A 12497-nucleotide genomic window follows, 5' to 3' on the forward strand; every position below is an offset into this window, starting at 1 on the left:
ATGAGCATTTGTTTAACTTCTACTAGGAAGGAAAATAGACCCAGCAGTAAGTTGGACACCAGTGTCACTGTTAGGGAAATCTGGGACCAGGGTGGAGCACTGTGGGGGAAGAAGGCATAGGACAATCAGGGAGGGGAAAGGGTGACATGCTGTGGCTCTCATGGCCTCCTCCCTCCAGTCCTCCTATCAGAGATTTCCTTTGGCTGTATATGGATTATAGAGTGGGGAGTTGTGTAGACAGTTCCCTGCCAAGTAGAGAAGCTCAGAGGAGGGCTAAAGTCACCACCTCCAGGCTGAGGAAGAAGCCTGCTCTGCTTTGTGGTAGAGGAGCTTCCCATCAAGTGGAGAGGATGGGAAGAGGGCGAGATGACAGTGCTGAGTGGGCTGTGGAGAAGGGGAACCTGGGGTTGGAGAGTGTGCAGATGTTCTAGTCCAGACCATCACTTCCACAATTCCTGTACCACCTGCCAAGACTTCCTTCCAGACACGGGCCTCTGAATACTGAAACATGGAGGGTAGTTTGCTCACAGTTCTAGCCAAGGCAGCAAATGGCCTTGTAGAGAAATCTTTACACACCCCATGCCACCCCGATGATCAGAAGGAGAGATTTCTAGTAGTAGAAGTGTGAAGCCAAAGATTTGCCCTTCTTTTAATGATTCTGGATATATCTCAGCATCTGAGTTTTGTCTCCTATGGAAAGGAGAGAAGCATGTGCTGCCAAGTCCTAAAGCTGGGTGGGCCCCATGTGGATCATGGGCATGGTGGGTTCTGTCTGGTCTGCAGGGTAATGAGCCATGAAGATGACCCCATGCTTGGATGTGGGGCTCTCTCTGTGAGGTTGAGATCTGGAGGAGTAATGTTTTCCCTTTGAGGAGGCAGCTGTGTTCATCAGGGCCATGGGATCAGTGACCATCTTGGCTCCTTCCCACTTCACATGGTTTTGGGGATGGTCCTGAAGAACACATTTTTGTGGAATTATAAGACTTTCCCTGTGGCCAGCAGGTGGCTCACTGGGTGGCAGGCAGGGACTCCATTGGGTCATCTTCTCACACAGCATAACAGGGTCTCACTCTTGGTTTGCTGCCCTCCTCACACAGGTCGAGGGTCCAGTCACCATAAATGGCCTGCAGAGGTTCTCCTCACTGCCGGCCTTCCTCCCCTTCAGCTTGCACATCTCCAACTCTTAGGTGTTCTCCTTCCTTGAGGAGGCCAACCAAGACCTCAGGTGCAACTCCCGCCTACAGGCTGGGGGAGTCCTTCTTGATCCACAGAGCCTGGAGCCCCCTTCAGTCAGCACCAGCTATGGCCTGTTTTCCATGGAGCTCCTGCTGATGCCCATGCCCTTTAGTAACTTGGAGAAGTTTCACTTCAACTGGGAGCTGAAGTCCCACATCCTCCACAACTCCATCCACTCCATCAGACCCAAAGTGAAGTTCTATGTCACTCACATGGGCTAGGATTACAGTGACCCTGGTGAGGATCTAACCTGCATCAAGATGTTTGCCATTCCTGAAGCCAGGGAGGTGGTGGCCAGCTTCTGGCTGCAGGGGGGCCCCTGACTGTGCATGGCTGAGCTGGACCTGCATGAGTGGTTTAGCTCCAAACTGGACCTGGAGCCCAAGGAAGAGATCCTGACCCTGCTGGGGGGCATGGCCATGGAGCTCTCCTTCAGCTTCTACCTGGCCAATGAGGCAGTCCAGCATCCCCTAGAGGAGGAGGGTGAGTGGGAGGACAAGATCCACTTGGTCCAGGACAGCCCCACACAGGTGCCTTCTTCCTGAGAGTGCATCTGCAGCGTGGCAGTCTACGTGACCCAGGACAACCTGTAGAGGTCCCTGTTGAGCCTGGATGAGAACATCACCTTCTCTGTCCTGCTGAACCTCATCTGTGAAGGGGATACAACCACCCTTCAGGTCTCTGACCAGCGGCAGCATGGAAGACCAGTTCACTCTTCAGTTAGAGGCCTTGCCATGTTGGGTTGAGTGGCAGTCAGTTCTTAGAAATCCCAAGCTATGGGCTGATAGATGGTGTTGGTCGTTGGCTGGGGTTTGTCATCAATAAACATAGCCAGGAATTAAAGTGGCCAGGACAACTTTTGTCTGGAGGGAGGGAGCTGAGGCCCTCACATGTGTGCAAAGGTGGGCTGGGCATCAGAAAGCGACCATGAGGGAGGGGAGCACAGGAGTTAAGAGACAGAGAGGTGACCCAGCACCAAGGGTTGGTGGCATGGACCCAGTACCACCTCTGTCTACCTACACTAGCTGTGACCTAAGTTAGTGGTCTGTCCTCCTTTGGAGTCCAGAAGACAGAGCTTGTCCTTTCTGATGGTTCTATTTTATGAAATTCTTATACCTTGCTCTGAGTTGTCAGTGACAGCTACATACTATTGCAGGCCATCATTAGAATATGCTCCAAGAAGGAGGGTTCATGGGCCAGTTACCACGTGTGCTTGGCTAAACAAGCAGCAGACCTTCCCTGCCAGGCCATGCCTGCTGGCAGCATTCCAGTGGCCTGTGGGGTTGGCTAGTGCTGTGTGTGCTGACCTGTCCTGGGCTGAGGATACTGCAGTTCTCCGTGTGTGGGGAGTGAGCCTCTCAGGAACAGGAGGAGAGAGCCAGGAGACAGGCCAGGCAGAAAGCTTCTAGAAGGGATTGGCTGGGAGGTGGCACTATGTGCCACACCAAGCCGAGGGGCCTCTTGGTTCTGTTTTTGCAGCATGAAAGCAGCCATGGTGAGTAAGTGCCACTGGTCTCAATAAACCTTCATTTACAAATGCATGTGGAGGGCAGAACCTGGCCCCCACAGAGTCCCTAGAAAGCTCTGAGTGAGCTTTCACCTCAACCAGCAGAGAGAGGGAGCATGCTCTTTCCTCTCCAGGTGTGAAGACCTGGCAGCTCGGCACCATCAGCTCTGGTTGGACGTGGTGCATCATCTAACTCACAGAGTCCTTTCCCCTCCCTTGTGCCCCACACTGCATTGCCCACCTGGATCCTGTGGGTGTTTGGGTCTGGAAGCACTGACACAGTTTGGAATAAAGGTGTGCAGCACTGGAAGGAGGGCTAGCTGCTGGCCCATGATGACAGCACATCCAGTCACTTACTTTCTGTGGGGAGGGGAATCGAGTGACTGGGTGTAGTGCAGGAATGGGCTTAGGCCTGGGTTGGCTGATTCATGCAGAGCCCCCCAAAAGCCTGGCCCCCACTCTGTTCAGTGTGTGCCTTTGGGTGGCCAGGCCTCAGTGCTGTAACTGTGTATTTTAAGCTGCTGTGTCCCTGTGCCCAGTCCTGGGTTGGGTCTTTGCCTGCATCTCTCTGCAGTATCACAGCCACACAAAGATTTCACTCCTGTTCATTCTATGCATGTGGAAACCGAAGCTGGGAGGTTGAGTTCCTGACCAAGGTCACACACTGGAAGGGGATGGGGTTGGATTCTTTGCCTACATGTGTGAGTTGAGAGACCTTGTTTTATATTCTTAGTGTGCTCATCTGGAAGGGGTGTGTGCTCCACCATGAAAGCACCTCGATGGTTTATTTATTTATTTATTTTTTATGTAATAGCCAGAAAAAAACCTCATTGATGTACTGGAAATAAATGAAGCGAGCAGGGCTCTCTTCAGAGCTGGCCATGGTGGGACGTTGCCACCATCTCTGTGCTTGGCAGAGACTCCAAGGAGGCAGAGGAGTGGGGAGCTCATATAGGACAGAAGAGGAGGACATCCCCCTGTGCCCAGATGGAGGCTCATTGTTGGGAGGTGGAGGCAGGTCAGGGGAAGTGGCAGCTTCTGTGATGGACGTGGGGAGCACCTATGGCTTTCCCTGTCTGGGGGAGTTGGGAGCACAGGCACAAAGAAAGGGGGGCCTAGAGCTGTGCCCACATTCTGGCCACCCTGGCTGATTTCCAGAGGGGACAAGTTGAGTCCTGGATGGAGCACTGCACTGTGATCAGTTATTCCATTGCCATGTGGCACATGGCTGTTGTCCCTGCTGTATGCCTCCTCTCAGAATCAGGCACAGAGAAGGTGTTGATCTTCCAACCTAGAAGACTGTCTGTCTGAACCATTTCTTTTGTAATGGGATGTGACACACTGAATTGGACTCCAGCATGGCCTGGATCCAAGCCTGTGCATGGGATTTGCCAAGGTCTCCTCTCAATGCTGTGGATATCAGGCAGAGGACAATGGGGGCCGTGCTCATGTCTCACTTTGTGCTTCTGACCTAGTGCTGCACAGGGTCATGATGAACAGAAGTGACCTTGGTTCTTCTCCAGCACTGAGGTACTGTTTGGAAACATCGGTATCTATGTGAAAATGTGCTGTATTTGTATTTCTTGCCTGGCTCATGTCAAATGATAGACTTTTGTTATATTTAATGGCTGAATAATAGCCATCATGTATAGTCACCAAATTTTCTTTTTCTACCTATACACATTCCATATCGTGGCTATTGTGAAAAATGAAAAAAAAATAGCCACCTGTTTGATGATTATCCCTCAAGTGGCACCAAAATTCCAGGCTTTATTCATCTCTCTTCCAGATGAAACACAGGTTTTTCCTTAAGAAAATTGTGCCTAGACACAGGTGTTCTGGAACCTGCACTGCTGGAACCTACATCAAGCCTAGACCTCAGAGCTCGGGTTTCAAGTGAGCATAGAGAGGATGGTGGATGACTGTTCCCCAGACAGATGGAGCTGTGCAGCACACCCGCTGCCTTTGGCTGAGTGTTTCTGAGCAGTGCTCATGATGCCTGCCTTGTTTGCCCTGCCAGATGCATTGGGTCTGTGTGCTGCCTGGAGGTTGCTAGGGGCGTGCTGGCTTTGGAAGCTCGAGGGTGCTGTTTGTGAAGGGGGACTTCACTCTATGCTAATGGTGCTATCTGAGGTCACAGCTTTGGAAAATGAGTGTACTTAGATCGTGGCAGTGGTTGATAACTTGGGGACACCCAGGCTGTGTCAAACGACATTTGTTTTGTTATCATTTTAGTCCCTGAAGTCCTTGGAGGAGGCCAGGGTCATTGTGTCCATGCCTATTATGCAGATGCAGAGACCTCCCATTTCTCTCTGCTCCATGCCCCTGGCACAGTGGAGGGTGGAGGTGCCGTGTGTAGGTGCCTGGCCCTCATCTGCCACACTGGCATGGCTGACCTGGCAGCAGTTGCAGGACCACCTTGTGCCTTGCTCAGGGCAGTGCATCTGGGCTAGAAGGTTTCAGGTCCCCCACTGCCTCCCGCTGCACTGCCCTTCATCTCTCCCCACAGTGCCCACCCCGTGCTCCCTGGAGGCTGGACCAGTGATTTCATTTCACATATATGGAATGCTGATCTGAAAAAAAAGAAGCTCTGAGGAGAGTCATATATGTCCTGGAGGACACTTCTTACCATGGCAACACCATGCTGGGCCAGCTGCTTCACAACATGTGTGCAGGGCATGGAATGGCAGTGTTTACCTTGTGCCACACTGTCTAGTGGCCTCCAAGGGCTATTTTCCCCATGATTTCCAGTGCCTCAAGGGGCTCTCCTTCCCCACACTATCTCTGGACCATCCTTCCCAACTCTGTCTAGAGGCCTCCAGTGGCCATCCTTCCCCACACTGTCCAGAGGCCTCCAGAGGCCTTCCTTCCCAATGGCATCTAGTAGGCCTCCAGGATCCATCCTTCTCTACACTGTTCAGTGGTCTCCAGGAGCATCCTTCTCATGTATAGAAAACTCACCCACCCCAATGGAAAACTTGCCACCTCCTCTTCCCCCCCAGCCACCACCTATGACTCTCCCCATCTGTGGTTCCCACTGTCTCTGGTAACTCACGTGGGGATCACAACACGTGTGTCCTCTGTTTGTCATCAGCTTATTTGATGATGACTTTTAAAGTTAACATTATTTAAAGGTGATGCAGTGAATGTTTTCTTCATAAAAGAAAAAGTAGAGTGCAGCTCAGTCAGAGCCCGAGCTCCTGCCGGCGCCCACGTGCTGAGCCACAGCCAACCCATTCATGGCTTGTGTTCACCTCATGCTCGGTGCTGCTGTGTGTAGACTAATCATCCTGCCTTAGGCGCCTCCCTGAGGATTATCTCCTCCCTCAGCTGCTGCCACCTTCTGGTGTGAACTGTCTACTTGTCCCTTGCTGGTGCGCATGAGGTTTCTTCCAGTTTTCCACTGGCCCTTGGAATGGCACTCCAGGCAATTTCCTCAATTTGGACACACATTAGCATCTGTCTGGGTGAGAGGCCAGTGCCCAGGGCCTGGGGCCTGGCTGCCATGGTTCTGCCATGGCTCTGCTCGGGTGAGGTCCTTCAGCTCTTCACACCTTAGGTTGCTCTATGTAAGAGAAGCTGGTGCCCCCCTCCTCTCAGGTTGTGCCAGAATGGACTAAGCATAATCAGTTGTGGGGAGTGGCCTCCCCTGGATCAACACTCTCTTGTGACAGCCACGGTGGCTGTTTCTTGTTGGTTTTGTTATTGCTCTGCTCTGCCACCAAGCTTTGGGGTTGACTTTTGGAATTTGCACCCCCTGCGTGTGGTTGCTCTTGTTCAGCAAGGAGGTCCACAGAACAGGGTAGAGTGTGGCTGTGAAGTCTCTACTCTAGGCCTCCGGAGACCAAGCAGGAATCAGTTCTGATTTTATTTTGCAGTTACCATGTACATATACTGAGGCAATAGCTAAGCAGATGATATGCAGCCAACAATGCAATTTCTGCTAACTTCCCTGCATTGACCAATCAAGGAGCAGGCCATAGAGCAAGTGCAGGGACTGCAACACATGACCTCATACCCAGGGCTGTGCCTACAGGTTAAGTAGCCTTAATGTACACCATGTTTACAGTGCTTCATTCACCTGTCTGCACATTTTCCCATTTCTTTCCTAGAGATATGGAGTTCTAGGTGCATCTGGAAGTCTGACAATAACTGAAGCCATGTAAAGAATGAGATTTTCTCAGATAAAATCATGAGAAGAAAAGAGAGCTTATGAAGTAGTCTTGAAGGACTCCTGCATTGAACAGGTTCATGGATGATCAGTTCTCAAAACATGGCAGACAATTGGCAGGAGAACCAGGAGAGCATCACTTCACACAGCAAGGAAAAGGAGACTGAGGCTTGGAGGCAGCAGGATGCATGCTTCAGAGAGAGCAGGAAAGGGCATGAGCTGTCCTGCATGTTTTGCCCAGGGACACTGTTGGTGACTTGGATAAGGTGTTTTTATTCACTCTGGATAAAAAGCTGGATTGGAGGGGATTGAGAATAAGTAATCTGAGGGTCAGTTCTTGTAAGGATCAAGGTCAGCTGCATGTAGTAGGAACCCCAGAAAACATGAACATCACCAAGACAGGGATATAATTAAGGCTAGAATTGCCCCAGGAAGGTGTTAGTCTGGGGGATCGAAGATGTCTGAGTGTCAAGGATTTTACAACTCTTGGCCATTTCCTCATTGTTACAAGGTGGCTGCTATAGTCATGGCCATCAGATTTATACTTCACTCAGAAAGAGAGATGGAGATATAGGGAAAAAGCCCTTGCATTGGAGTCTGCTTCCCTTAAGGCACACTTCCAGAAATGTTAATCAACATCTCTGACTGTTGCCCAAAGCCAGGCTGCTCCTTTTCCCAAGACTGCCTCTGGGGAAGTGGAGAATGTGGCTTTGGCCATCAGTAGGCATCTGTGGGGGGCTGGGCCCAAGGATATTCCTTGGATACCAAAATTCCATGATGCTCAAGGTCCTTATGTAGGATGACAGGGTTTGCATGGGACCCAAATACTTCCTCCCATGAACTTCATTCCTCTCTTATCACTCATAATGCCTGGTGCAGTCCACAGACTCTGGGCAGCATTGCCCCACTATATCATTCATGCATCATGAGGAGGAGAACTGCAGGTGCAGGACAGGTGCAGCTATTTCTTGGAATTTTGATCATCAGAGGGTTGAATCCCTTGAGTGGGAACCCTGGCTACCGAGGGCTGCCTGTGTGTGGCTGGGCGTTCTGCTGGGCCCCTCCAACCACATTAGAGTTTTCCTGCAAGGACAGAAATGGAGACTGGCTGTCAGATGAGCAGCTACCAACATTGGCCACACATGACAGTGGCTTTCCCTGTGACCCAGCATTTGGTGGGGAAGAAGGGAGCCAAGGACAATGCAGTGGGGAGTCTCAAGGGAGGGAGGGTGCAGTGGGGAGTCTCGAAGGATTCTTTTCCCTAAACTTGTGGCTGCTGTGTGTGTTTAATGCTGAGGAGAAGCTCAGAGTTCACATGGTATTGTGGGCTATTTTCTGGGGTCCTGAAATGCTCCTCCATGGATTTCCCAGACACAGTGGGGCAGTCATCTCGCTATTACTCCTCCCTTTAGAGAATTCTATTGAAAAGAAAAACTGCCAGTTTCATGCATAAGTAGATTTGTTGCACATACTTATTTCACATGGCATGAGTCCAGCTTGCCTTCCCAGCATTGTGCAGTTGCCCTCCAAGAACTTGCATGTGAGTACCTTTAGGGAAATCCAAAGGAACGGTGCTAATAAGAGACACATACTCCCTTGGCAATCTCCTCACCCAAATAAAGGAGATGGTTTTCCTAATCACTTGAGGGGTGGGGTGTCTATGAGTTTAGGGTCACTCCACCCAACCACTTTGCCCTGTACCAAGGTCATTTCCAGCCACTGCTGAAGAGAACACCATGGGACACCTGGCTCAGCCATTCAGGGATGATGCTGGTTGGGTGGATGGCACCAGACCTCATTGGGTTGCCATCAGGCCATGAGCCCAGTCTCAGGAGTGCATTTGCCCTCTGTCCCTGTGGTGGACAGTTTGTTCTCTGCATTCTTGCAGAGAAAAGGTGGAGGTCTCATATTCTACACTTCCTGCTGACATGGGGACATTGTTACAAAAACATCTCACCACCTGATCCATAGGGGATGAAAATGACAATGCAGATGTTTGCCGGTTAAGAGCTTGTGCCCCTGAGCCACCAGAGACGGCCCCTGAGTTATGTCACCAGGTTGCTTGTCCTGCTGGTGGATTAACCACTGTGAACATGGCTGGAGGCCTCCACAGTGTGCTAGTGTGTTTTTGTGAGTCAGGAAGGGCAAGTGAACTCTAGCACAACCAGCCACTGCAAGAATATGGGGTAGCAGAGACCATCATCAACCAAGAGGGAAGAGAGATGGGGTGAGGAAGTGCAAGACTGGGCCACTCTGCAATCAGAGGAACCCCTAGCCTCGGGGTCATCATAAAGAGAGTGTCCTCCTGGAACAGGATCCAGGGATGTCACATCAGCTGTCTTCTGAGGCCTTTCCCACTGCCCATTACACACACCTCAGAGGTTAGACTTCCTCCATTTTCAATCTTTGTCCCAAGTATAGGCAAAAGTCTTTCCTTTCTTTCGCCTTAGCATGGGGAAAATGAACATCAATTTAAGAAATGCTTACTGAGTAAAAATGGACAAACCCAGGGAAGACAGCATTCAGCCACCTAGTTCCAGTGTAGTCCTGGCTCCCTGGGACAGTAAACACTGACTCATTACAAATGAGGTCTCAAGGCAAGAGGGTACTACAGGATCCATCCTGTTCTGACTACTGAACAGACATCTTTTATGATGAACATGCCAGGTTCCTTGTGAACATCAAGATCCAGGCTAATCCCAGGCAGCTTCCTTAACCCACAGGGCTGTGGCTTGACACTTTAATGAGCACCACTGTTTCACAGTCACAGGGTGAAGCCCACATATACACATGGTGGGTGCTTTCTTCTCAGAGGTGTCTTCTGTGTGGAATCCTACAGAGGCCTTGACAGCAAGAACTGTTGAGGGTTTAGAAAAGGATAGTGGAAGGCTGGGGTTTGGCTCAGTGGTGGAGACATTGGTTTTGAGGTCAAGGTGCTTGGAGTGTTCTGTGAGTTCTGCTCTGAGGCTGCTATTGATGCCCATGAGCCTTCCTTTCCTGATTGCTCCATCTCTAGCTGCCCATTCCACACCCTCGCTCCTCTCCCCAGGAGTTCCAGGATGGGGTGGGAGACCTTCAGCTTCCTTTGCCTTCCAGGTTGTCCTCAAGGCCAGGTTGATGGAGCCTCCTCATTTCTGAGCTCATTGTCTTTAAGAGGCAACAAAGCAACTGGAAGAAGTCAGAAAAACTCCAGAATTTGCCCCAGACTCAGTCCTTTAGGGCCATGAGCACAGCATCTTTTCCCCAGGCTCCTAGCACTATACCAGCTTCTTTAGAAAGTTCAAACAAAGGGAGCAGAGAGCAATGTCACAGAAATCATGGAAATCCAAGGCAAGAAGGGGATGGTTGAAAGCACCCCACCTGCCAAGTAAACTGTGGACCAAAGCCCCCTCCTGGGTTTCCAGTGGGAAGGTCTGGGGGCATTTTGCTATGACCTTGCTATGGAGGGATGTGGCTGGTGGAGGTGTGATTAACGAGTGGCTGGCTGAGTAATGACAGGTGAGCAAGGATATGCTGCACAGTGTTACTTGGGATCCGGGCTATGGAGGGGGCAGGGAGATGCCAGGGGATTCAGGATTTTGGAAAATCACCTTCATTTTCCTTCGTGTGTTATTGTTCACCCTCGTTTTTCCCTGGGAGAGTCTGCTGCTGGGAAGGGGCTCATGGAGAAGGAGAGCACACCACAATGATGTGGGATGAGAGGCCGCTTGAGCTGTGGACACCTCCTGCCTCTGCCACTGGAGGCGTTGGCTGGGTGGTGCTGCATACAGGCTGGGCCAGCACTGTGATGTAGCTAGTGCAGGGAGTTCTCAGTGCAGAGCCTGGTGCTTGTAGGGCTGTGCACAGGTGTCGGGGCCTGGGAGGTCACTTTGATGTCTTCTTTAGAGACCTGCTTCCATCTTTCAGGAGACACAGCTGTTATACCTACCTCAATGAAGTGAGTTTGCTCAGCAACCTCTTCACACTGATGTCTGACAGACGCTGTGGTTGAGTGTAGAGTAACCATATTTGAAGTCTGACAAACCCACAGCATGTGCCGGGAATAGCCACAAGAAGGCCTGATAGTTCTGTCCATCTTCCCTGTAATCCAGGAATGGGACCTTGACTCCTAAGGCCATCTGGAATTGGGGTGTCTGAGCCTTGGTTTTCCCAAGGTAAATTTGGGGGTCTCATTAACCAGCAAAGCAGTTGTATCTCTGGTATTAAATAAGCCGGCCACCCCTGGGCCACTGGGATCTAATTGTTCAAAGAAGTATGCTAATGCTGTGAGATGGATCCCAATTTGGGGGTTGGCACCCCTAAAGCAAAACACAGCCTTTTGTGTATCTACTTGTGAAAGGATTTTGTAAGTCACAGAAGGCCCAAAGTGGGGCACAGCCCAGCTCCAACTTTAATTGGTCAAAGACCCTTCAAGGTCTGGTAGTCAGTGGCAGGCTCTTTCCTTCTCCTGTAAAGGTTTTGCTTTTCCATAATTAGGAATCCATAAATGTTTTGCTGTTCCATAATTAGGAATCTGTAGCAAAGTGAATGCCTTGTTCTGAGGGCAGTCCTACCTGAACTTGGTTTCTGACTAAGGAGGTGTTTGCTTCTGATTTTATCACTAGGTTCCTTCCAAACAGAGGCAGAGGACATTCTGGGACCCAAAGAATGGAGATAATTTGATAACCAATTTTGCAATTAAGACAAAAAGCAAAGCATGTCACCTTAGGCTTGCCATCCACTCCTGTCATGGGTCACTGCTGGCTTGACTAAGGTCCAACAGACTGAGTTGGGACAGAACAGGCAGCTCCAGCAATAGCCAGTACTTTGGTTTTCTTACCTTCCATGTGAAGGGTGGCCAAGGCTCCTCTCACAAGAGGCCCACCTGGGCTTCTGGAGCATCATGGTGTCATTCCATAGTGGTCATTGTCCAATAGTGCCAACAAGGGCTCTGGTTTGCATTGCCACTTGGTGTCCCCAACAGGAAAATCCAGAACACCCATATTCATTGTAGCCTTTCTTAGAGCTCTAGGCACACAGATATGGCCCCTGGGGTTGTTAAAATTCTGAAATTCTGGGATGGCTCTAGTTAGGATGGCTCTCAGGGGGCTGGCCCAGCCTGGGGTAGACTAATTCTGTTTATTTTAGTCCCTGGTCCTCCCAGTTTCCCTCCTCTGCCTTGTCCTGTTATTAAACACCTTAAAGTCCCCAGCAACAGAGTAGCAGTAATTTTTGTCCTGACATCAGTGATGAAATCCAGGCCTCTCAGAGGTCTCCCTCTGTGGAGTTAGGGTCTGTGTCATTGTGTTTCCTGGAAGCTCCTGTGAGCCTTTTTAGAAATGCAGCTGGACCCCCAGCCTCCTTGAGTTGTCACTAGATTTTGATATAGTTTAGTTGGTTTTCATGGAGAAAGCCCTGCACTTGGGGAGACTCCTCCAGAGGGAAGCCTCAGCAGCTGCTTCTCAGTGTCCCAGAATGAAGAGCCTCTCCATTTCCCTTGCTTTCCAAAGGGAGGTCCAGCTGTGAAATGTCAAATTCCTGCTTCTAGAGGCCAGGCCTGAGTCGGGATGGTGAGTGCAGGTCAAGGCCTGAGAACTGTGTTGG

At 50.5% G+C, this 12497-nt stretch overlaps 1 pseudogene; it reads left to right on the forward strand.

The window, feature by feature from the left end:
* The first annotated feature begins 743 nt into the window (after positions 1–743).
* LOC124085448 (transmembrane protein 132B-like) overlaps positions 744–12497 on the forward strand; it is a 53125-nt pseudogene continuing 41371 nt past the window's right edge.

Source organism: Marmota monax, unplaced genomic scaffold (genome assembly GCF_021218885.2).
Source record: "Marmota monax isolate L192 unplaced genomic scaffold, Marmota_monax_Labrador192_F-V1.1 WCK01_AAM20220418_F8-fsc01178, whole genome shotgun sequence".
In the NCBI taxonomy this organism is placed as follows: Eukaryota; Metazoa; Chordata; class Mammalia; order Rodentia; family Sciuridae; genus Marmota; species Marmota monax.